This window comes from Tursiops truncatus, chromosome 9 (assembly GCF_011762595.2).
Source record: "Tursiops truncatus isolate mTurTru1 chromosome 9, mTurTru1.mat.Y, whole genome shotgun sequence".
Lineage (NCBI taxonomy): Eukaryota > Metazoa > Chordata > Mammalia > Artiodactyla > Delphinidae > Tursiops > Tursiops truncatus.
The window spans coordinates 50,000,454-50,026,282 of NC_047042.1; the positions used below are offsets into that span (position 1 = coordinate 50,000,454).

General features: G+C 37.1%; 1 protein-coding gene across 2 annotated transcripts in view; it reads right to left on the reverse strand.

Annotated features, from left to right (window-relative positions):
- Nucleotides 1-25,829, reverse strand: part of ANKIB1 (ankyrin repeat and IBR domain containing 1) — a 158,882-nt gene that overhangs the window by 99,798 nt on the left and 33,255 nt on the right. Inside the window, exon 2 of one of the 2 annotated variants that reach the window (XM_033863071.2) lies at nt 14,824-14,888. The exons of the other annotated variant lie outside the window; for it this stretch is intronic. The gene's annotated coding sequence lies outside the window, so the exon portion shown is untranslated. The remainder of the gene's footprint in view (nt 1-14,823; nt 14,889-25,829) is intronic. 2 annotated transcript variants of the gene reach the window in all.

Genomic DNA, 25,829 nt, shown 5'->3' on the forward strand with positions numbered 1-25,829 from the left:
TACTCTTGGAGGGCGTACACAAGGATTCACATGCACTGGGACCCAGGGCAAAGCAGTGACTACATAGAAGCCTCGGCCAGGCCTACCTGTGTGTCTTGGAGGGTCTCCTGGGGAGGTGTGGAGTCGGCTGTAGCTCACTGGGGGGACAAGGACACTTGTGGCAGAGGCCCAAGGGAATATATACTGCTGTGAGCTCTACTGGAGGTCGGCATTTTGGCACCAAGACCTGGCCCCACGCAACAGCCTGCAGGCTCCAGTGGTGGGACACCTCAGGCCAAACAACCAACGTGGTGGAAATAGAGCCCCACCCATCAGCAGATAGGCTGCCTAAAGTCATCCTGAGTCCGCAGCTGCCTCTAAACGCACAACTTGACACAGCCCTGCCCACCAGAGGGACAGGACCCAGCTCCAACTGCCAGGGGGCAGGCACAAGTCCCTCCCACAAGGAGGGCTGCACAAGCCTCTGAACCAACCTCACCCAAGAGAGGGTAGATGCCAGAAGCAAGAGGAACTACAATCCTGCAGCCTGTGGAACGTAGACCACAAATACATAACGTTAGACAAAATGAGATGACAGAGAAAGATGTTCCAGACCAAGAACAATATAAAACCCCAGAAGTACTAAGTGAAGTGAAGATAGGCAATCTACCTGAAAGTAAACTCAGAGTAATGACAGCAAAGATGATCCAAGATATAGGAAAAAGAATGGAGGCACAGACTGAGAAAATACAAGAAATGTTTAACAAAGAATTATAAAGAACAACTAAATAGAGTCGAACAATACAGTAACTGAAATAAAAAACACACTAGGGGCTTCCCTGGTGGCGCAGTGGTTGAGAGTCCGCCTGCCGATGTAGGGGACACGGGTTCGTGCCCCGGTCCGGGATGATCCCACATGCCGTGGAGCGGCTGGGCCCATGAGCCGTGGCCGCTGAGCCTGTGCGTCCGGAGCCTGTGCTCCGCAATGGGAGAGGCCACAATGGTGAGAGGCCCGTGTACTGAAAAAAAAAACCAAAAACCAAAACAAAAAAACACACACTAGAAGGAATCAATTGAATAAATGAGGCAGAAGAATGAACAAGTGAGCTGGAAGACAGGTTGGTGGAAATCACTGATGTGGAGCAGAATAAAGAAAAAAGATCGGAAACAAATGAGGACAGTCTAAGGGACCTGTGGGACAACATTAAAAGCACCAACATTCGCACTATATAGGTCCCCAAAGGAAAAGAGACAGAGAAAGGGCCTAAGAAAATATTTAAAGAGATAACAGCCAAAAACATTCCTAACATGGGAATGGACACTCACTCAAGTCCAGGAAGCGCAGAGTCCCATACAGGATAAACCCAAGGAGGACCATGCCGAGACACATATTAATCAAGTTGTTAAAAATTAAAGACAAAGCAAAAATATTAAAAGCAACAAGGGAAAAGCAACAAATAACTTACAAAGAAATCCCCATATGGTAATCAGCTGATTTTTCAGCAGAAACTCTGCAGGCAGGCATGGAGTGATATGATATATTTAAAGTGATGAAAGGGAAAAACCTACAACCAAGAATATGCTACCCAGAGAGGCTCTCATTCAGATTTGACAGAGAAAGCAAAAGCTTTACAGACAAGCAAAAGCAGAGAGAATTTAGCACCACCAAACCAGCTTTACAACAAATGCTAAAGGAACTTCCTAGGCCAGGGGTCCCCAACCCCAAGTCCATGGACAGATACTGGGCGGCAGCCTGTTAGGAACCAGGCCGCACAGCAGGAGATGAGGGGTGGGCGAGCAAGCAAAGCTTCATCTGCCACTCCCCATCGCTCACATTACCACCTGAAACACTGCTTGCGTTACCACCTGAACCAGGCCCCCCATCGCCCACATTACCGCCTGAACCATCTCCCCTCCCCCATCCGTCGAAAAACTGTCTTCCACAAAACTGGTCCCTGGTGCCAAAAAGGTTGGGGACTGCTGCTCTAGGCAGAAAAGGTCACAACTAAAAACAAGAAAGAGACACATGGGCAAGTTCATGGGTACAGGCAAACATACAGTAAAGGTAGGAAATCACCCACACACAAATATGATATCCAAACCAGCAATGCAATCATGAGGACTGTACAAATGCAGGATATTGGAAATATACTGGCAATTAAGAGACCAGCAACTTAAAACAATCTTGTACATATACAGACTACTATATCAAAAAGAAAAGATCAATGAAACTAAAAGCTGGTTCTTAAAGAAGATAAACAGAATTGATAAACCTTTAGCCAGACTCATCAAGGAAAAAGGGAGAGGGACTTTCCTGGCGGTCCAGTGGTTAAGATTCTGCGCTTCCACTCCATGGGGCTCGGGTTCGATCCCAGGTCAGGGAAGTAAGATTCCACATGCTGTGTGATGGGACCAAAAAAATTTTAAAAATAAATAAAAATAAAATAAAATAAATGTTTTAAAAAGGGGGAGGGCTCAAATCAATAAAATTAGAAAAGAAAAAGAAGTTACAATGGACACCACAGAAATACAAAGGAATATAAGAGACTACTACAAATCAACTATACACCAATAAAATGGACAACCTAGAGGGAAATGGACAAATTCTTAGAAAGGTACAATCTTCTAAGACTGAACCAGGAAGAAATAGAAAATATGAACAGACCAATCACAAGCACTGAAATTGAAACTGTGGTTTAAAAACTTCCAACAAAAAAAAGTCCAGGACCAGATGGCTTCACAGGCGAATTCTATAAAACATTTAGAGAAGAGCTAACACCTATCCTTCTCAAGCTCTTCCAAAAAATTGCTGAGGAAGGAACACTCCCAAACTCATTCTATGAGGCCACCATCACCCTGATACCAAAACCAAAGATATCACAAAAGAAGAAAATACAGGTCATTATCGCTGATGAACATGGATGCAATAATCCGCAACAAAATACTAGCAAACCAAAACCAACAATACATTAAAAGGATCATACACCATGATCCGGCAGATATATCTCAGGGATGTTTGGATTTTTCAATATCTGCAAATCAATCAATGTAATATACCACATTAACAACTGAAAAATAAAAACCATGTGATCGCCTCATTGGATGCAGAAAAAGCTTTTGACAAAATTCAACACCCATTTATAATTAAAAAAACTCTCCAGAAAGTGGGCACAGAGGGAACCTACCTCAAAATAAAAAAGGCAATATATATGACAAACCCACAGCTAACATCATACTCAATGATAAAAGCTGAAAGCATTTCCTCTAAGATCAGGAACAAGACAAGGTTGCCCACTCTTGCCACTTTTATTCAACATAATTTCAGAAGTCCTAGCCATGGCAATCAGAGAAGAAAAAGAAATAGAAGGAATTCCAAATTGGAAAAGAAGAAGTAAAACTGTCACTGTTTGCAGAAGACATGATACTATACATAGAAAATTCTAAAGAGACTACCAGAAAACTACTAGAGCTTATCAGTGAATCTGGTAAAGTTGCAGGATGCAAAATTAATACATAGAAACCTCTTGCATTTCTGTACACCAACAATGAAAGAACAGAAAGAGAACTTAAGGAAACAATCCCACTTACCATTGCATCAAAAAGAATAAAATACCTAGGAATACATATACATAAGAAGACAGAAGATGTCTACTCTGAAAACTATAAGCTGCTGATGAAAGAAATCAAAGATACACAAACAGATGAAAAGACATATGATTTTCTTGGACTGGAAGAATCAACATTGTCAAAATGACTATAATATCCAAGGTAATCTACAGATTCAATGCAATCTCTATTAAATTACCAGTGGCATTTTTCACAGAACTAGAAGAAAAAAATTTTAAATATGTATGGAACCACAAAAGACCCCAAATAGCCAAAGCAATCCTCAGAAAGAAAAACAGAGCTGGAGGAATCAGGCTCCCTGACTACGGACTATAACACAAAGGTGCAGTGATCAAAACAGTATGGTACTGGCACAAAAACAGAAATATACATCAATGGAACAGGACAGAAAGCCCAGAAATAAACCCACGCACCTACAGTCAATTAATCTATGACAAAGGAGATGAGAATATACAATGGAGAAAAAACATCGTTCTCAAAGGTGAAAAACTGAAACCATTTCCGCTAAGATCAGGAACAAGAGAATGTTGCTCACTCTTATGACTATTATTCAACATAGTTTTGGAAGTTTTAGCCACAGCAGTGAGAAGAAAAAGAAAAAAAAGGAAACCAAATTGGAAAAGAAGTAAAGCTGTCACTGTTTGCAGATGACATGATACTACACATAGAGAATCCTAAAGATGCCATCAGAAAATACAATGGAGAAAAGACAGTCTCTTCAATAAGTGGTACTGGGAAAACTGGACAGCTACATGTAAAAGAATGAAATTAGAACACTCCCTAACATCATACACAAAAATGAACTCAAAATGGATTATAGAGACCTAAATGTAAGACTGGACACTATAAAACTCTAAAGGAAAACATAGGAAGAACACTCTTTGACATAAATCACAGCAAGATCTTTTTTGATCTGCCTTCTAGAGTAATGGAAATAAAAACAAAACTAAACAAATGGGACCTAATGAAATTTAAAAGCTTTTGCACAGAAAAGGAAACCATAAACATGACAAAAAGACAACCCTCAAAATGGGAGAAAATATTTGCAAATGAATCAATGGACAGAGGATTAACCTCCAAAATACATAAACAGCTCATGTAGCTCAATATTAGAAAAATAACCCAATCCAAAAATGGGCAGAAGACCTAAATAGACATTTCTCCAAAGAAGACATACAGATGGCCAAGAAGCACATGAAAAGCTGCTCAACATCACTAATTATTTGAGAAATGCAAATCAAAACCTCAATGAGGTATCACCTCACACCAGTTAGAATGGGCATCATTAGAAAATCTACAAACAACAAATGCTAGAAAGGGTGTGGAGAAAAGGGAACCCTCTTGCACTGTTGGTGGGAATGTAAATTTATACAGCCACTATGGAGAACAGTATAGATGTTCCTTAAGAAACTAAAAATAGAATTACCACATGACTCAGCAATCCCACTGCTGGGCATATACCCAGAGAAAACCATAATTCAAAAAGACATGCACCCCAATGTTCATTGCAGCACTATTTACAATAGCCAGGTCATGGAAGCAACCTAAATGCCTATCGGCAGACGAATGGATAAAGAAGATGTGGTACATATATACAATGGAATATTACTCAGACATAAAAAGGAATGAAATTGGGTCACTTGTAGAGACATAGATACATCCAGAGATGTATGAAAGAGAAAGAGAAAAACAAATATCGTATATTAACACATATATGTAGAACCTAGAAAAATGGTACAGATGAATCAGTTTGCAGGGCAGAAATTGAGACACAGATGTAGAGAACAAATGTATGGACACCAAGGGGGGAAAGCGGAGAGTGGTGGTGGTGGTGTTGTGATGAATTGGGAGATTGGGATTGACATGTATACACCAACGTGTATAAAATGGATGACTAATAAGAACCTGCTGTATAAAAAAATAAATAAAATTAAATTTTAAAAAAAGTCTACAATGAATGCTGAAGAGGGTGTGCAGAAAAGGGAGACATCCTACACTGGTGTTGGGAATGTAAACTGGTACAGCCACTGTGGAGAACAGTATGGAGGTTCCTTAAAAAACTAAAAACAGAACTACCATATGATCCAGTCATCCCACTTCTGAGCATATATTCAGAGAAAACGCTGTTCAAAAATATACATGCACCTCAATGTTTATTGCAGCACTATTTACAATAGCCAAGACATGGAAGCAACCTAAATGTCCATTGACAGAAATGGATAAAGAAGATGTGGTACACATATACAATGGAATATTACTCAGCCATCAAGAAGAATGAAATAATACCATCTGCAGCAACATGGATGGACCTAGAGATTATCATACCAAGTGAAGTAAGTCAGGCAGAGAAAGTATCTATGATATCACTTATATGTGGAATCTAAACAAATGATAGAAATGAACTTATTTACAAAACAGAAACAGACTCACAGACTTTGAAAACAAACTTACGTTTACCAAAGGGGAAAAGTTGGGGGGGAGATAAATTAGGAGTTTGGGATTAACAGATACACAATACTATATATAAAATAGATAATAAACAAGCACCTACTGTATAGCACAGGGAACTCTACTCAATATTCTGTAATAACCTATATGGGAAAGGAATCTGAAAAAGAATGGATATATGTATAACTGAACCACTTCGCTGTACACCTGACACTATCACAACATTGTAAATCAATTATACCCCAATATCAAATAAAAATTAAATTAAGAAAGGTTGACATCAACAGACTAAAAAAAAAACAAACTCACATGATCATACCAATAGATGCAGAAAAAGCATTCGACAAAATCCAACACCCATTCATGATTTTGAAAACTCTAGATAAAGAAGGAATAGAGGGGAACTATCTCAACTTGATAAAGAGGTAACATCAAACTTAAAGGTGAGAAACCCAAAGCTTTTCCACTAAGAACAGATACAAGGCAAGGATGACCCTCTCACTATTCCTTTTCAATATCACACTGGAGGTTATAGACAATGCAATAAGATGACAAAAGGAAACAAATAGTATACAGATTGGGAAGGAAAAAGTAAAACTGCCTTTGTTTGTAGATGACAGGATCATCTATGCAGAAAGTCCAAAAGAATGGACAAAAACTGAACAGTGATACTTCATTGCTCTGCAATACAAGTGAAATTGTAAGTAAAAACACAATACTATATACATAACCATCTATAAAACGAAATGCTTAGGTATAAATCTAACAAAATATATGCAAGATCTATATTAAAAAAACTACAAAACTCTGATGAATGAAATCAAGGAAGAACTTAAAAATAGTGAGATATTCCCCATTCATAGATAGGAAAGCTCAGTATTGTCAAGATGTCAATTATTCCCAAATTGATCTACAGACTCAATATAATCCCAATCAAAATTCCAGCAAGTTACTTTGTGAATATTGACAAACTGATTCTACAGCTTCTCTGGAGAGAAAATAGACCCAAAATAGTCAACACAATACTGAAGCAGAAGAACAAAGTTGAAAGATTAATGCTACCCAATTTGAAGACTTCCTGTAAAGCTAGAATAATCAAGACAGTGTGGTACTGGTGAAAGAATAGACAAATATGTCAACAAAACAGAACAGAAAGCCCAGAAACAGACCCACATAAATAAGTTAAATGATCTTTGACAAGGAGCAAAGGCAATACAATGGAGCAAAAATAGTCTCTTCAACATATGGTGCTGGAATAACTAGACATCCACATGCAAAAAAAAAACCCCACGGGGACTTCCCTCGCGGCCCAGTGGTTAAGACTCCATGCTCCCAATGCAGGGGGCCCGGGTTTGATCCCTGGTTGGGGAACTAGATCCTGTGTGCCACAACTAAAAGACCCCACATACCGCAATGAAGACTCCGCATTCGGCAACGAAGATCCTGCGTGCCATGACTAAGACTCAGTGCAGCTAGCTAGCTAGCTAGCTAGCTAGCTAAATAAACAAATAAATAAATAAATAAAATAATAAAAGAAAAAGAAACCCCCCCACAAATCTAGAACCTTGCACCCTTCACAAAAATTAACTCAAACTGGATCACAGAGCTAAATTTAATTAACTCAAAATGGATTACAGAGCTAAATTTAAACTCAAAAACATAAAACTTCCAGAAGATAACAGGATAAAACCTAGATGATGTTGAGGATAGCAATGACTTTTTAGATGCAACATCAAAGGCATGAGCCATGAAAGAAATAATGGATAAGCAAGAGTTCATTAAAATTAAAACCTTCTGCTCTGTGAAAAGCAACATTAAGAAAATGAGAAGACAAGCCAGACTGGGAGAAAATATCTGCAGAAGACACATATGGTGAATTGTTATCCTAAATACACAAAGAACTCTTAAAACTCAACAATAAAAACAATCTGAATTTTAAAATGGGCTAAAGATCTTAACAGCCACCTCACCAAAGAAGATATACAGGTGGCAGATGAGTACATTTATATTCCACATCATATGTCATGAGGGAATACAAATTAGAATGAGATACATACCTATTAGAATGGCCAAAATCTGGAACACTGACAACATCAAAGGCTGACAAGGATACAGAAAAAGAGGAACTCTCATTCATTACTGGTGGGAATGCAAAATGGTACCATCACTGTGGAAGACAGTGTGGTGGTTTTTTACAAATGTAAATATATTCTTACCATAATCCAGTAATCACACTCCTTGGTATCTACCCAAAGGTGTTGAAAACTTACATCCACACAAAAACCTACACACTGCTATTTATAGCAGCTGTATTTCTAACTGCCAAAACTTGGGAGCAAATAAGATGCCCTTCAGTAGATAAATGAATAAATTAACTGTGGTACATCCAGACAATGGAATAGTATTCAGCACTATAAAGAAATGAGCTATCAAGTCATGAAAACACATAGAGGAACCCTAATTGCACATTATTAAGTAAGAGAAGCCAACGTGAAAAGGCTACAGACTACAAGATTCCAACTATATGACCTTCTGGGAAAGATAAAACTATCCACAGGTTTAAAAAGATGATTAACAGTGTTAGGGGCAGGGGAAGGATGAATAGAGGGAGCACAGAAAATTTTTAGGGTATTGGAAGTACTCTGTATATTATAATAATGGATATAAATCGTTATACATTTGTCCAAACCTACAGAATATAAAACACCAAGAGTGAACCCAAAGGTAAACTATGGACTTTGAGTGATTTGTCGTGCTGATGTAGGTTCACCAACTCAACAAATGTACCATTTTAGTGAGTAATATTGATAACAGAGGAGGCCACGCATGTGTGGGCATAGGGGATAGATAGGAAGTCTCTGTATCTTTCTTTCAATTTTGCTGTGAACCTAAAAAGCACTTTAAAAAATTCTTTAAAAAAAGAGACTTGAATCCTAATCTTTATGTTAATCTCTTGGCATTTGCTTCCTTGACAATACAATGAACATGAATTATTGTGAAAAATAAAACTGTAAGTGAAGTATTTAGCACAGTAGCTAATACAGAAGGCATCTTATAAATCTGTGTACTTTCCCCTGTGTATGTGTGTGTTTTCCCCCCAGAAGCCTTTTTATCCTTAATTATTGGTTCATAGCTTTAGGACAGTTGAAAGGGGGAGAAATCTAACCACCAGATAAGTTATGAATGACTATCCAAATCTAAGCTGTGAGACAACTTCCAAGTAGTATCTTATCATTACCTCCTTGTAATTCATTTCTGAATAGTCCTGGAAATGAAAGTTACTTAAGCTAAACCAATACACGTGAATTAAATCAAACAGAAAAGACAAAGAAATATATGCAAAGCACACACTAAAATTTTAAATAGGATAAATCTGTGTTAGCCTTTTATGACCACTAAGTTAAGGAATCTGAATAACATTAAATGAGATTTCTAAAATTTATAGGGAACTCATGGAACAATCAATGCAAACCCACATTCACTTCTGGTATGTTTGTGTGATATAGTTTCTATAATGAAGGGATGTTTTACCTCACTTGAAAAATGTTAGTTCATTTTAAACAAAAATTTTCACACTTATAAACAATGACAAATATGCTTATGATATTACTCAATATTGTTAAAAAGGCTGATTTCCCACTGTCAAGATTCTAATTTTAATTCATGGTGTTCTGCCCACTGGATATTCAACACTAAGAGGAAATAAATTATTTTTATACAAACTAATGTTCTCTCAAGGTTTTCCTATTAAGAGATGACCTTAAAACAAAACTTCATGATGATTCTTACAATTTACGTTATTAATTTAAGAAACCTCAGGAAAAAATTTTAAAATTAGAAAGGATGATTCTGTCAAAAAGGAAAGAAGATATGAAAAAAAAATTAGAAATTATAACACTGAAAAGTACATGAATACATAAAATCTATGACTTTAAACAGTATGTTATAAATATACATCACTAGTATTAGAATTATACTAGCACATAAAGGATTCTTTTAATAATATTATAGTTTTTTCATTTACTGTGTTCAGTATAAGTCATAAGTATGAGATTGTATGGTCTTTCTAATTTCTGAAACTGTGTGTGCATGTCAAAAACTGAATCAAATTCCAATTTTAGGAGTTTTAAGCTTTGTTACATTTACAGATAAACATCTAATCTCTGGGTACTGGAAAGTTATTAGCACCACCTATTACAGAGAATAATATCAAGAGAAGTGGAAAGAACAAAAGAAGGGAAGCTGCCAATTTTCTTCTGATGTCACAGTCTTTTTATTCACAATAAACTATTTGAAGATCATCAACAGGGACAAGGGTGAGTGACTGATTAACCTCTGATGTCACCATCTTACTTGAATAGTGAAGTAAGAGAGAAACCCAGGGGGTAATAACAATGCTTGGAGCTTTACTTAACTCCATCATTCTCTAGACACAAGTGAGATAAATGAAAGCATCACTGTTATTCTATTCCACAAATATAAAATGGATTCCTTCAAGAAAATTTCATTTTCAGTTCCTTGTATGGAACTCACAAACTAATTTTAGAAATAATTTTGAACGGGTTCATTTCCTTTCTGGACCATATGTAAAGATGGTTATTACAATGCATGAAAATTTATAAACTAAGTGTTCATAACTCAAGAAACAACAGAATTACAGTCCCCTCAAAAAAAGAAAAACCATTAGAAATATCTATAATGCAATAAATGAGTTATACTACAAAATAAAATCATAAAGAGTTTTAAGTTCTAAAAAGTTTTTTCAGTATCTCTTACAAACTAGTCAAGTAAAAAGAGTATTTTTAAATTTTCAATTTAAGGGGACAGCATACTTCTAGTACATTTTGAAATATATGGAAGAAAATTATTCTAATACTAAAACAAACAAGTACTTCAATTACTTTCAAATTTTAAATACCGAAAAAACTATGAACAAATGTTTCTCTGTTTAGGTTCCAATTAAGTCAATTATGGTAAATCCACTCAACAGAATGCTAGAATACAATCATTAAAATCATTTTTACAACTTTATGTGGAAAAATGTTTTTACAATAAATAAATAAGGTTATGTATACTATCATCACAGCGAACTAAAAAATATGCATCCATAGAAAAAAGACTAAGGAAATATATACTACACTGCTAACTCTGAATGATAGAACCATGCCAACTGTATTTGGAATTCTTCCTCTATTCTTTTTGGGATTAAAAAAAGTATTTAAAAATAGATCTAATAATAATGGACATAAAGGGAGAAATTGACAAGAATACAGTAATAGTAGGATTTTAACACCCCACCTACCATCAATGGACAGATTTTGCAGACAAAAAATCAGTAAGGAAACAGTGGCATTAACTGACATATTAGAGCAGTTGTAGTTAACAGGTATCTACAGAACATTCCAACCCAAAACAGCAAAATACATATTCATTTCAAGTTTACATGGAATGTTCTCCAGGATAGGTCACATGCTAGGCCACAAAACAAGTCTCAACAAATTTAAAAGGACAGAAATTATATCAAGCATCTTTTCTCACCTCAACAGTAAGAAACTAGAAGTCAATTACAGGAAGAAAAATGGGAAAAACAAAAATACATAGAGACTAAACAACATGCTTCCACAAAACCAACTGGTGAATGAAGAAATCAAAAAGAAAATAGAAAAACACCTTGAGACAAATAAAGATTAAAACACAACTTTCCAAAATTTATGGGATATAGCAAAAGCAGTTCTAAGAGAGAAGTTTAGAGCAATATAGGTACCTCAAGAAACAAGAAAAATCTCGAATACACAACCTAAACTACCATTTAAAGGAATTAGAAAAAGAACAAACAAAGTTGAAAGTCATCAGAAGTCAGGAAACAATAAAGATCAGAGAGGAAATAAATAAAAGAGAGGACCCCCTCCCACCCCCAAAAAAGAAAAGATCAATGAAACCAGGAGCTGGTTTTTTTTAAAAGATAAACAAAATTGATAAGCCTTTAGCCAGGCTCATTAAGAAAAACAGAGAAAGGACCCAAATAACAAAATAAGAAGTGAAAGAGGAGAAATTACAACCAATGTCACAGAAATATAAACAATCATAATAGAATACTATGAACAGTTACATGCCAAAAAATTCAACAACGTAGAAGAAATGGATAAATTCCTAGAAATGTACTATCTTCCAAAATTGAATCATAAAGAAATAGATAATATGAATAGACTGATTACTAGTATTAAAACTGAATCAGTAATCAAAAAACTCCCAAAAAACAAAAGTCCAGGACCGGACACCTTCACAGGGGAATTCTACCAAACAGGTAAAGAAGAGTTAATACTTATCCTTCTCAAATTATTCCAAAAAACTAAAGAGATCACACTCCCAAATCCATTCTATGAGGCCACCACTACCAAGATACCAAAACCAGGCAAAGACACCATGAAATAGAAAATTACTTCAGTATCCTTGATGTATACAGGCACAAAAATCCTAAACAAAATATTAGCAAACCAAATTTAACAACATATAAAAAGGATCATAAACCATGATCAAGTGGGATTTATTCCAGGGACGCAAGGATGGTTCAGTATCTGCAAATCAAACAATAAGGTACACCACATTAACAAAACAAAGAATAAAAATCATATGATCATCTCAACAGATGCAGAAAAAGCTCTTGACAAAATTGAACACCAATTCATAATAAAAACCTTCAACAAAGTTGGTATAGAGGGAACATATCTCAACATAGTAAAGGCCATTTATGACAAACCCACAGCTAACGCATACTCAACGGTGAAAGAGAAAGCAAGAAAACAATCCCAGTTACAATTGTGTCAAAAAGAATGAAAAACCTAGAGATAAACTCATCAAACACATGAAAGACCTACACCTCTGAAAACTGTAAGACATTCATAAAGGAAACCGAAAATGATACAAATAAATGGAAAGATATTCCACACTCATGGATTGGAAGGACTAATATTGCTTAAATGTCCATAAACCCAAAGCAATCAACAGATTCAAAGCAATCCTTATCAAAACACCCATAACAATTTTCACAGAACTAGAATATTCCTGAAATTTATAAAGAATCACGAAAGACCCCAAATAGTCAAAGTAATCTTGAGAAAAAAGAACAAAGCTGGAGGTATCACACTCCTGAACTTCAGAATATGCTACAAAGCTACAGTAATCAAAACAGTATGGTAGTGGCACAAAATCAGACATAGATCAATGGAAAAGAATAGAGAGCCCAGAAAGAAACTCATGCACTTATTGTCAATTAATCTACAACAAAGGAGGCAAGAATATACAACAGGGAAAAGACAGTCTCTTCAATAAGTAGTGTTGGGAAAACTGGACAGCTAAAAGAATGAAATTAGAACATTTTATCACACCATATACAAAATAACTCAAAATGGATTAAAGACCTGTAACTATAGCCTAGAAGAAACTTAAAAGAGAATAGGGAGTATACTCTTTGACATAAATCTTAGCCATATTTTTTTGGATCTGTCTTCTCAGGCAAGAGAAAAAAAGGCGAAAATAAACAAATGAGACCTAATTAAACTTAAAAATTTCTGCACAGCAAGGGAAAGCATCAACAAAACGAAAAGACTACCTACTGAATAGGAGAATGTATTTGCAAACGATATGTCTGATAAGGGGTTAATGTCCAAAATATACAAATAGCTAATATAACTCAATATTTAAAAAGCAACAACCCAATTAAAGAATGGGCAGAAGACCTCAATAGACGTTTTTCAAAAGAAGACAAACAGATGGCCAACAGGCATATGAAAAGATCCTCAATGTCACTAATCATCAGGGAAATGCAAATCAAAACTACAATGAGATATCATGTCACACATGTCAGAATAGTTATCATCAAAAAGACAACAAATAATAAATGCTGGTGAGGATGTGGAGAAAGGGACACTTAGTTCACTGCTGGTGGGAATGTAAACTGGTACAGCCACTATGGAAAACAGCATGGCAGTTCTTCAAAAGACTAAATATAGACCCATATGATCCAACAATTCTATTCTTGGGTATATATCCAAAGAAAATGAAAACACTAATTTCAAAAGATATATACACTTCAATATCGTAGCAGCATTATTTACAATAGCCAAGATATGGAAGCAACCAAAGTGTCCATCAACACATGAATGGATAAAGAAGATGTGGTAATGAATATATAATGGAATATTAGTCATAAAAAAGAATGAAATTTTGCCATTTGCAACAATGTGGATAGACTTGGAGGGTATTATGCTCAGTGAAGTAAGTCAGAGAAGGATAAATACTGTATGTTTTCACTTATATGTGGAATCTAAAAATTAAAACAAACAAATGCATATAACAAACCAGAAACACACTCATGAATACAGAGAACAAACTAGTGGTTGCCAGAGGGTGGAACGGCAAGATAGAGAAAGGGGATTAAGAGGTGCAAACTATTAGGTATAAAATAAATAAGATGCAAGGGTGTAATGTACAGTACAGGGAATATAACCAATATTTTATAATAACCTTAAATAGATTATAATCCATAAAATACCAAATCATTATATTGTATACTTGAAATTGTAAATCAACTATACTTCAACAACAAAAAAAACTAGATCTAATTATGGGTGTGGTGTTTGAAAGTAATAATACACAGGATTCAAGATTTAGATTATATATTATGTAATTATAAGTTAATAATTTATAGTTATATATAAATTATTATAAAATATAAATTCTATTTACAGTTAGTGTCAAAAATATACTTACCACTAAAGTGAACAGATGTGTAAGACTTCTATGCTGAAACAAACATTGTCAGGATTAAAGAAGATCTAAATAAATGGGCAAAGGGAGAAAAAAAATAGATGAGGAAGATTAAGAGGTACAAACTTCCAGTTGCTAAATAAATGAATCACTGATATGAAATGTACAGTGTGGGGAATATAGTCAATAACTATGTAATATCTTTGTATGATGACATATCATAATTAGACTTATCACGGTGATCAGTTTGAAAGGTATAGAAATTTCGAATCACTATGTTGTGTAACAGGAAGTAGCACAGTGTTGTAGGTCAATCATTCTTCTAGAACAAACTCAAAGAAAAAGAGATCAGATTAGTGATTACGGGGGTGGGGGGGTAGGAAGGGGGAGACTGGATGAAGGCAGTCAAAATGTACAAACTTCTAGCTATAAGATAAGAACTAGGGATGTAATGTACAACATGATAAATATAATCAACACTGCTGTATGTTATAGATGAAAGTTGTTAAGAGTAAATTCTAAGAGTTCTCATCACAAGAAAAAAATGTTTCCTATTTCTTTAATTCTGTGTCTACATGAGATGATGGATGTTTACTAAACTTACTGTGATAACCACTTTATGAGGTATGTAAATCAAATCAGTACGCTGTACACCTTAAACTTATACAGTGTTGTATGTCAATTATATCTCAATAAAAGTGGAAGAAAGAGGGGCTTCCCTGGTGGCGCAGTGGTTGAGAGTCTGCCTGCCGATGCAGGGGACATGGGTTCGTGCCCTGGTCCGGGAAGATCCCACATGCCGCGGCGCGGCTAGGCCCGTGAGCCATAGCCACTGAGCCTGCGCATCCGGAGCCTGTGCTCTGCAACGGGAGAGGCCACAACAGTGAGAGGCCTGCGTACCACAGCAAAAACAAAAAGTGGAAGAAAGAAAGGAATGGAGGGAGGGAGGAAGGCAGAAAGGGAGAGAATGAGAGGGAGAAAGAAAGAGAGAAAGAATGAGAGAGAGAGACAGAGAGGGAGAGAGGGAGGAAGGAAGAAAGGGGTAGATAAACTATGTTCATAGATTGGAAGGCTAAATACAGAACTGCAAAAACCAAAGAATATCCTTACCAATCTTGAAAAAGGGGATGGTCAGACAATTTCATTACCTGATTTCAAGATGGTATGATACTAACCATAAGGTTTAACAAATAGATTAATGCAACAGAATAAAGTCCTCAGAAATAGACTCACACTTCAACAGCATTAAGGTGCTAGGACAATTCAATGGGGGAAAGTTAAGTCCTTTCATCAAATGACACCATGGATAATGGATATCCATATGGAAAAAACTGAACCTTGACCCCTATCTCAGACTACACGTAAAAATGGATGCCAGACCTAAGTGTAAAAGCTAAACTCACGAGTTCAGTATCCAGAATGCATTAAGAACTTTTACAAAATGATATGAACCAAAAACCAAAAGGATACAGTGATAGACTGCAATACTGTCCCCAATTATTCACTTCTCTCCCTACAGGAGGACTATATTTCCTTGCCCACTTATACCAGTGTTGGCCATTTGACTTGCTTTGGCCAATGAAATACGAGTAAATGTAAAGCATGTCATTTCTGAACCAAAGCTTTAAGACCCATCATGTGGTTCTACCACTGCTCTTTTTTGCCACAAGACCCAAGCAGCAGCTTCTCCTTCAGCTTGGGTCCCAGAATGAAGACTTGGAGCAAATCTGAAGCATATCTGCAACTCACATGTAACTGAACAAAAAACAAATTTTTAAGAAGGAACCAAGAGGGTGGAGTAGAAGGACGTGCTCTCACTCCCTCTTGAGAGAACAACCGATTCACAACTAGCCGCTGAACAATCATCGACAGGAAGACACTGGAACTCACCAAAAAAGATACCCCACATCCAAAGACAAAGGAGAAGCCACAATGAGACGGTAGGAGGGGCACAATCACAGTAAAATCAAATCCCATAACTGCTGGGTGGGTGACTCAGAATGGAGAACACTTATACCACAGAAGTCCACCCACTGGAGTGAAGGTTCTGAGCCCCACGTCAGGCTTCCCAACCTGGGGGTCAGGCAACGGGATGAGGAATTCCTAGAGGATCAGACTTTGAAGACTACTGGGATTTGATGGCAGGACTTTGACAGGACTGGGGGAAACAGAGACTCCACTTTTGGAGGGCACACACAAAGTAGTGTATGCATCGGGACCCAGGGGAAAGAGCAGTGACCCCAGGGGAGACTGAACCAGACCGACTTGCTAGTGTTGGAGGGTCTCCTACAGAGGCAGGGGGTGGCTGTGGCTTGCCATGGGGACAAGGACACGGGCAGAAGAAGTTCTGGGAAGTACTCCTTGGCGTGAGCCCTCCCAGAGTCTCTCATTTCCCCCACCAAAGAGCCCAGGTAGGCTCCAGAGTTGGGTTGCCTCAGGCCAAACAACCAACAGGGAGGGAACCCAGCCCCACCCATCAGCAGTCAAGAGGATTAAAGTTTTACTGAGCTCTGCCCACCAGAGCAACAGTCTGCACTACCCACCACCAGTCCCTCCCATCAAGCCTCTTAGATGGCCTCATCCACCAGAGGGCAGAGAGCAGAAGCAAGAAGAACTACACTCCTGCAGCCTGCAGAACAAAAACCACATTCACAGAAAGACAGACAAGATGAAAAGGCAGTGGGCTATGTACCAGATGAAGGAACAAGATAAAACCCCAGAAAAACAATTAAACGAAGTGGAGATAGGCAACCTTCCCGAAAAAGAATTCAGAGTAATGATAATGAAGATGATCCAGGACCTCGGAAAAACAATGGAGGGAAAGACCAAGAAGATACAACAAATGTTTAACAAAGACCTAGAAGAATTAAAGAACAAACTAACAGAGATGAACAATACAGTAACTGAAAACTACACTAGAAGCGCGCTTCCCTGGTGGTGCAGTGATTGAGAGTCCGCTAGCCGATGCAGGGGACACAGGTTCATGCCCCGGTCTGGGAAGATCCCATATGCCGTAGAGCGGCTGGGCCCGTGAGCCATGGTCGCTGAGCCTGCACGTCCCGAGCCTTTGCTCCGCAACGGGAGAGACCACAGCAGTGAGAGGCCCGCGTACCGCAAAAACAAAAACTACACTAAAGCAATCAATAGCAGAATAAGTGAGGCAGAAGAAGAATAAGCGACCTGGAAGAAAGAATGGTGGAATTCACAGCTGCGGAACAGAATAAAGAAAAAAGAATGACAAGAAGTGAAGGCAGTCTAAGAGACCTCCGGGACAACATTAAACGCAACAACATCACATTATAGGGGTCCGAGAAGGAGAAGAGAGAGAGAAAGGACCAGAGAAAATATTTGAAGAGATTATAGTCGAAAAGTTCCCTAACATAGGAAAGGAAATAGCCACCCAAGTCCAGGAAGCACAGTGAGTCCCATACAAGATAAAACCAAGGAGAAACACGCCAAGACACACAGTAATTAAATTGCCAAAGATTAAAGACAAAGAAAAATTATTGAAAGCAGCAAGGGAAAAACAAAAAATAATATACAAGGGAACTCCCATAAGGTTAAGAGCTGATATCTCAGCAGAAACTCTACAAGCCAGAAGGGAGTGGCATGATATACTTAAAGTGAAGAAAGGGAAGAACCTACAACAAAATTACTCTACCCGGCAAGGATATCATTCAGATTCGATAGAGAAATCAAAAGCTTTACAGACAAGCAAAGGCTAAGAGAATTCAGCACCACCAAACCAGCTAGCTCTACAACAAATGCTAAAGGAATTTCTCTAAGTGGGAAACAAAAGAGAAGAAAAGTATCTACAAAAACAAACCCAAAACAATTAAGAAAATGGTCATATGAACATACATATCGATAATTACCTTAAACGTGAATGGATTAAATGCTCCAACCAAAAGTCACAGGCTTGCTGAGTGGATACAAAAACAAGACCCATATATATGCTGTCTACAAGAGACCCACTTCAGACCTAGGGACACATTCAGACTGAAAGTGAGGGGATGGAAGAAGATATTCCATGCAAATGGAAATCAAAAGAAAGCTGGAGTACCTATACTCATATCAGATAAAATAGACTTTAAAATAAAGAATGTTACAAGAGACAAGGAAGGACACTACATAATGATCAAGAGATCAATCCAAAAAGAAGATATAATTATAAATATATATGCACCCAACATAGGAGCACCTCAATACGTAAGGCAACTGCTAACAGCTCTAAAAGACGAAATCGACAGTAAGAAGATAACGGTGGGGGACTCTAACACCTCACTTACACCAATGGACAGATCATCCAAAATGAAAATAAATAAGGAAACACAAGCTTTAAATGACACAATAGACCAGATAGATTTAACTGATATTTATAGGACATTCCACCCAAAAACAGCAGATTACACTTACTTCTCAAGTGCACACGGAACATTCTCCAGGATAGATCACATTCGGGGTCACAAATCAAGCCTCAGTAAATTTAAGAAACTTGAAGTCATATCAAGCATCTTTTCTGACCACAATGCTATGAGATCAGAATTGAATTACAGGGAAAAAAATGTAAAAAACGCAAACACATGGAGGCTAAGCAATACTTTACTAAATGACCAAGAGATCACTGAAGAAATCAAAGAGGAAATCAAAAAATACCTAGAGGCAAATGACAAAGAAAACACGATGATCCAAAACCTATAGGATGCAGCAAAAGCAGTTCTAAGAGGAAAGTTTATAGCTATACCAGCCTAGCTCAAGAAACAAGAAAAATCTCAAATAAACAAACTAACCTGACACCTTAAGAAACAAGAGTAAAAAGAACAAACAAAACCCAAAGTTAGCAGAAGGAAAGAAATCATAAAGATCAGAGCAGAAATAAATGAAACAGAAACAAAGAAAATAATAGCAAAGATCAATAAAACTAAAAGTTGGTTCTTTGAGAAGATAAACAAAATTGATAAACCATTAGCCAATCTCATCAAGAAAAAGATGGAGAGGACTCAAATCAATAAAATTAAAAATGCAAAAAGAGAAGTTACAACAGACACCGCAGAAATACACAGCATCCTAAGAGACTACCAGAAGCAACTCTACGCCAATAAAATGGAAAACATGGAAGAAATGGACAAGTTCTTAGAAAGGTATAACCTTCCAAGACTGAACCAGGAAAAAACAGAAAATATGAAGAGACCAATCACAAGTAATGAAATTGAAACTGTGATTAAAAATCTTCCAACAAACAAAAGTCCATGACCAGATGGCTTCACAGGTGAATTCTATCAAACATTTAGAGAAGAGCTAACACCCATCCTTCTCAAACTCTTCCAGAAAACTGCAGAGGAGGAAGGAACACTCCCAAACTCATTCTATAAGGCCACTATCACCCTGATACCAAAACCATACAAAGATACTACAAAAAAAAGAAAATTACAGACCAATATCACTGATGAATATAGATGCAAAAATCCTCTACAAAGTACTAGCAAACAGATTCCAACAACACATTAAAAGAATCATACAACATGATCAAGTGGGATTTATCCCAGGGGTGCAAGGATTCTTCAGTATATGCAAATCAATCAATGTGATACATGATATTAACAAACTGAAGAATAAAAACCATATGATCATCTCAATAGACGTAGAAAAAGCTTTTGACAAAATTCTACACCAGTTGATGGTAAAAACTCTCCAGAGAGTGGGCATAGAGGGAACCTACTTCAACATAATAAAGGCCATATACGACAAACCCGCAGAAACATCATTCTCAATGGTGAAAAACTGAAAGCATTTCCTGTAAGATTAGGAATGAGTCAACGTTGTCCAGTCTCACCACTATTATTCAACATAGTCTTGGAAGTCCTACCCACAGCATTCAGAGAAGAAAAAGAAATAAAAGGAATACCACCTGGAAAAGAAGAAGTAAAAATGTCACTGTTTGCAGATGACATGATACTATACATAGAGATTCCTAAAAATGCCACCAGAAACCTACTAGAGCTAATCCATGAATTTGGTAAAGTTGCAGGATACAAAGTTAATGCACGGAAATCTCTTCCCTTCCTATACATGAATGATGAAAAGTCTGAAAGAGAAATTAAAGAAACACTCCCATTTACCATTGCAACAAAAAGATAAAATACCTAGGAATAAACCTAACTAGGGAAACAAAAGACCTGTAAGCAGAAAACTATAGGACACTGATGAAAGAAGTTAAAGATGATACCAACAGATGGAGAGATATACCATGTTCTTGGATTGGAAGAATCAATATTGTGAAAATGAGTATACTACTCAAAGCAATCTACAGATTCAATGCAATCCCTATCAAATTTCCAATAGTATTTTTTACGGAACTAGAATAAATCATCTCAAAATTTGTATGGGGACACAAAAGACCCTGAATAGCCAAAGCAGTCTTGAGGGAAAAAACGGAGCTGGAGGAATCAGACTCCCTGACTTCAGACTACACTGCAAAGGTACAGTAATCAAGAGAATATGATACTGGCACAATAACAGAAACATAGATCAATGGAACAAGATAGAAAGCCCAGAGATAAACCCACGCACCTATGGTCAACTAATCTATGACAAAGGAGGGAAAGATATACAATGGAGAAAAGACAGTGTCTTCAATAAGAGGGGCTGGGAAAACTGGACAGCTACATGTAAAAGAATGAAATTAGAACACTCCCTAATACCATACAGAAAAATAAACTCAAAATGGTTCTAAGAGGGAAGTTTATAGCAATACAATCCTACCTTAAGAAAAAGGAAACATCTCGAATAAACAACCTAACCTCGCACCTAAAGCAATTAGAGAAAAAACAAAAAAAACCTCAAAATAAGCAGAAGGAAAGATATCATAAAATTCAGATTAGAAATAAATGAAAAAGAAATGAAGGAAACAATAGCAAAGATCAATAAAACTGAAAGCTGGTTCTTTGAGAAGATAAACAAAATTCATAAACCATTAGCCAGACTCATCAAGAAAAAAAGGAAGAAGACTCAAATCAATAGAATTAGAAATGAAAAAGGAAAAGTAACAACGGACACTGCAGAAATACAAAGGATCATGAGAGATTACTACAAGCAACTCTATGCCAATAAAATGGACAACCTGGAAGATATGGACAAATTCTTAGAAAGGCACAACCTGCCAAGACTGAATCAGGAAGAAATAGAAAATGTGAAGAGACCAATCACAAGCACTGAAATTGAAACTGTGATTAAAAATCTTCGAATAAACAAAAGCCCAGTACCAGATGGCTTCACAGGCGAATTCTACCAAACATTTAGAGAAGAGCTAATACCTATCCTTCTCAAACTTCCAAAATATAGCAGAGGGAGGAACACTCCCAAACTCATTCTATGAGGCCACCATCACCCTGATACTGAAACCAGACAAGGATGGCACAAAGAAAGAAAACTACAGGCCAATATCACTGATGAACATAGATGCAAAAATCCTCAACAAAATACAAGCAAACAGAATCCAACAGCACATTAAACGGATCATACACCATGATCAAGTGGGGTTTATTCCAGGAATGCAAGGATTCTTCAATATACACAAATCAATCAACGTGATACACCATGTTAACAAACTGAAGGAGAAAAACCGTATGATCATCTCAATAGATGCAGAGAAAGCTTTCGACAAAATTCAACACCCATTTATGATAAAAACCCTCCAGAAACTAGGCATAGAGGGAACTTTCCTCAACATAATAAAGGTCATATATGACAAACCCACAGCCAACATCATCCTCAATGGTGAAAAACTGAAAGCATTTCCACTAAGACCAGGAACAAGACAAGGTTGCCCACTCTCACCACTCTTATTCAACATAGTTTTGGAAGTTTTAGCCACAGCAGTCGGAGAAGAAAAGGAAATAAAAGGAATCTAAATCAGAAAAGAAGTAAAGCTGTCACTGTTTGCAGATGACATGATACTATACATAGAGAATCCTAAAGATGCTACCAGAATATTACTAGAGCTAATCAATGAATTTGGTAAAGTAGCAGGATACAAAATTAATGCACAGAAATCTCTGGCATTCCTATACATTAATAATGAAAAATCTGAAAGCGAAATCAATAAAACACTCCCATTTACCATTGCAACAAAAGAAATAAAATATCTAGGAATAAACCTACCTAAGGAGACAAAAGACCTGTATGCAGAAAATTATAAGACACTGATGAAAGAAAACAAAGATGATACCAATAGATGGAAAGATATACCATGTTCTTGGATTGGAAGAATCAACATTGTGAAAATGACTACTACCCAAAGCAATCTACAGATTCAATGCAATCCCTATCAAACTACCACCGGCATTTTTCACACAACTAGAACAAAAACTTTCACAGTTTGTATTGAAATACAAAAGACCCCGAATACCCAAAGCACTCTTCAGAACGAAAAATGGAGCTGGAGGAATCAGGCTCTCTGACTTCAGACCATACTACAAAGCTACAGTAATTAAGACAGTATGGTACTGGCACAAAAACAGAAAGATAGATCAATGGAACACGATAGAAAGCCCAGCGATAAACCCACGCACATATGGTCACCTTATCTTTGATAAAGGAGGCAGGAATGTACAGTGGAGAAAGGACAGCCTCTTCAATAAGTGGTGCTGGGAAAACTGGTCAGGTACATGTAAAAGTATGAGATTAGATCACTCCCTAACACCATACACAAAAATAAGCTCAAAATGGATTAAAGACCTAAATGTAAGGCTGGAAACTATCAAACTCTTAGAGGAAAACATAGGCAGAACACTTTATGACATAAATCACAGCAAGATTCTTTTTGACCCACCTCCAAGAGGAATGGAAATAAAGACAAAAATAAACAAATGGGACCTAATGAAACTTAAAAGCTTTTGCACAGCAAAGGAAACCATAAACAAGACCAAAAGACAACCCTCAGAATGGGAGAAAATATTTGCAAATGAATCAACTGACAAAGGATTAATCTCCAAAATTTATAAGCAGCTCATACAGCTCAATAACAAAAAAACAAACAACCCAATCCAAAAATGGGCACAAGACCTAAATAGACATTTCTCCAAAGAAGATATACAGACTGCCAACAAGCACATGAAAGAATGCTCAACATCATTAATCATTAGAGAAATGCAAATCAAAACTGCAATGAGATATCATCTCACACCGGTCAGAATGGCCATCATCAAAAAATCTAGAAACAATAAATGCTGGAGAGGGTGTGGAGAAAAGGAAACCCTTTTGCACTGCTGGTGGGAATGTAAATTGGTTCAGCCACTATGGAGAACAGTATGGAGTTTCCTTAAAAAACTACAAATAGAACTATCATATGACCCAGCAATCCCACTACTGGGCATATACCCTGAGAAAACCATAATTCAAAAAGAGTCATGTACCAAAGTGTTCATTGCAGCTCTATTTACAATAGCCCGGAGATGGAAACAACCTAAGTGTCCATCATCGGATGAAAGGATAAAGAAGATGTGGCAGATATATACAATAGAATATTACTCAGCCATAAAAAGAAACGAAATTGAGCTATTTGTAATGAGGTGGATAGACCTAGAGTCTGTCATACAGAGTGAAGTAAGTCAGAAAGAGAGAGACAAATACCATATGCTAACACATATATATGGAATTTAAGAAAAAAAATGTCATGAAAAACCTAGGAGTAAGACAGGAATAAAGACACAGACCTACTAGAGAATGGACTTGAGGATATGGGGAGGGGGAAGGGTAAGCTGTGACAAAGCGAGAGAGAGGCAGGGGCATATATACACTACCGAATGTAAGGTAGGTAGCTAGTGGGAAGCAGCCACATAGCACAGGGAGATCAACTCGGTGCTTTATGACCGCCTGGAGGGTTGGGACAGGGAGGGTGGGAGGGAGGGAGATGCAAGAGGGAAGAGATATGGGAACATATGTATATGTATAACTGATCCATTTTGTTATAAAGCAGAAATTAACACACCATTGTAAATCAATTATACCCCAATAAAGATGTTAAAAAAAAAGGGGGGGGAGCAGAGTACACCACCCCAAAATATGCCCATTTGACAAAAGGATTATTTTGGACTTATTAATTTAAGAAACAGCAGACCCAGGAGAATCTTTCAAAACCAAGTAGAAAATGCCCTTTTAGGAGGTAAATTTACATCTATTAAGGATATCTCCAATTGTAAGGGTATGTTCCTCTCTGGACCAGGAATTGAATGATGACTAAATATCAAGAAAAGTTTGTTGGGACTTCTCTGCTGGTCCAGTGGTTAAGACTCCATTCTCCCAATGCAGGGGACGAGGGTTCAATCCCTGGTTAGGGAACTAGATCCCGCATGCTGCAATTAAGAGCCCGCATGCCGCAACTAAAGATTCCACAGGCCGCATCTAAGACCCAGCACAGGCAAATAAATTAATGTTTAAAAAAAAAAAACAACTCAAAATGGATTGGAGACCTAAATGTAAGACTGGACACTATAAAACTCTTAGAGGAATACATAGGAAGAACACTCTTTGGCATAAATCACAGCAAGATCATTTTTGACCCACCTCCTATAGTAATGGAAGTAAAAATGAAAATAAACAAATGGGACCTAATGAAACTTCAAAGATTTTGTACAGCAAAGGAAACCATAAACAAGATGAAAAGACAACCCCTAGAATGGGAGATAATATTCGCAAATGAATCAACGGACAAAGGATTAATCTCCAAAATATATAAACAGCTCATGCAGCTCAATATTAAAGAAACAAACAATCCAATCCAAGAATGGGCAGAAGACCTAAATAGACATTTCTCCAAAGAGGACATACAGATGGCCAAGAAGCACATGAAAAGCTGCTCAACATCACTAATTATTAGAGAAATGTAAATCAAAACTACAATGAGGTACCACCTCACAGCAGTTAGAATGGGCATCATTAGAAAATCTACAAACAACAAATGCTGGAAAGGGTGTGGAGAAAAGGGAACCCTCTTGCACTGTTGGTGGGAA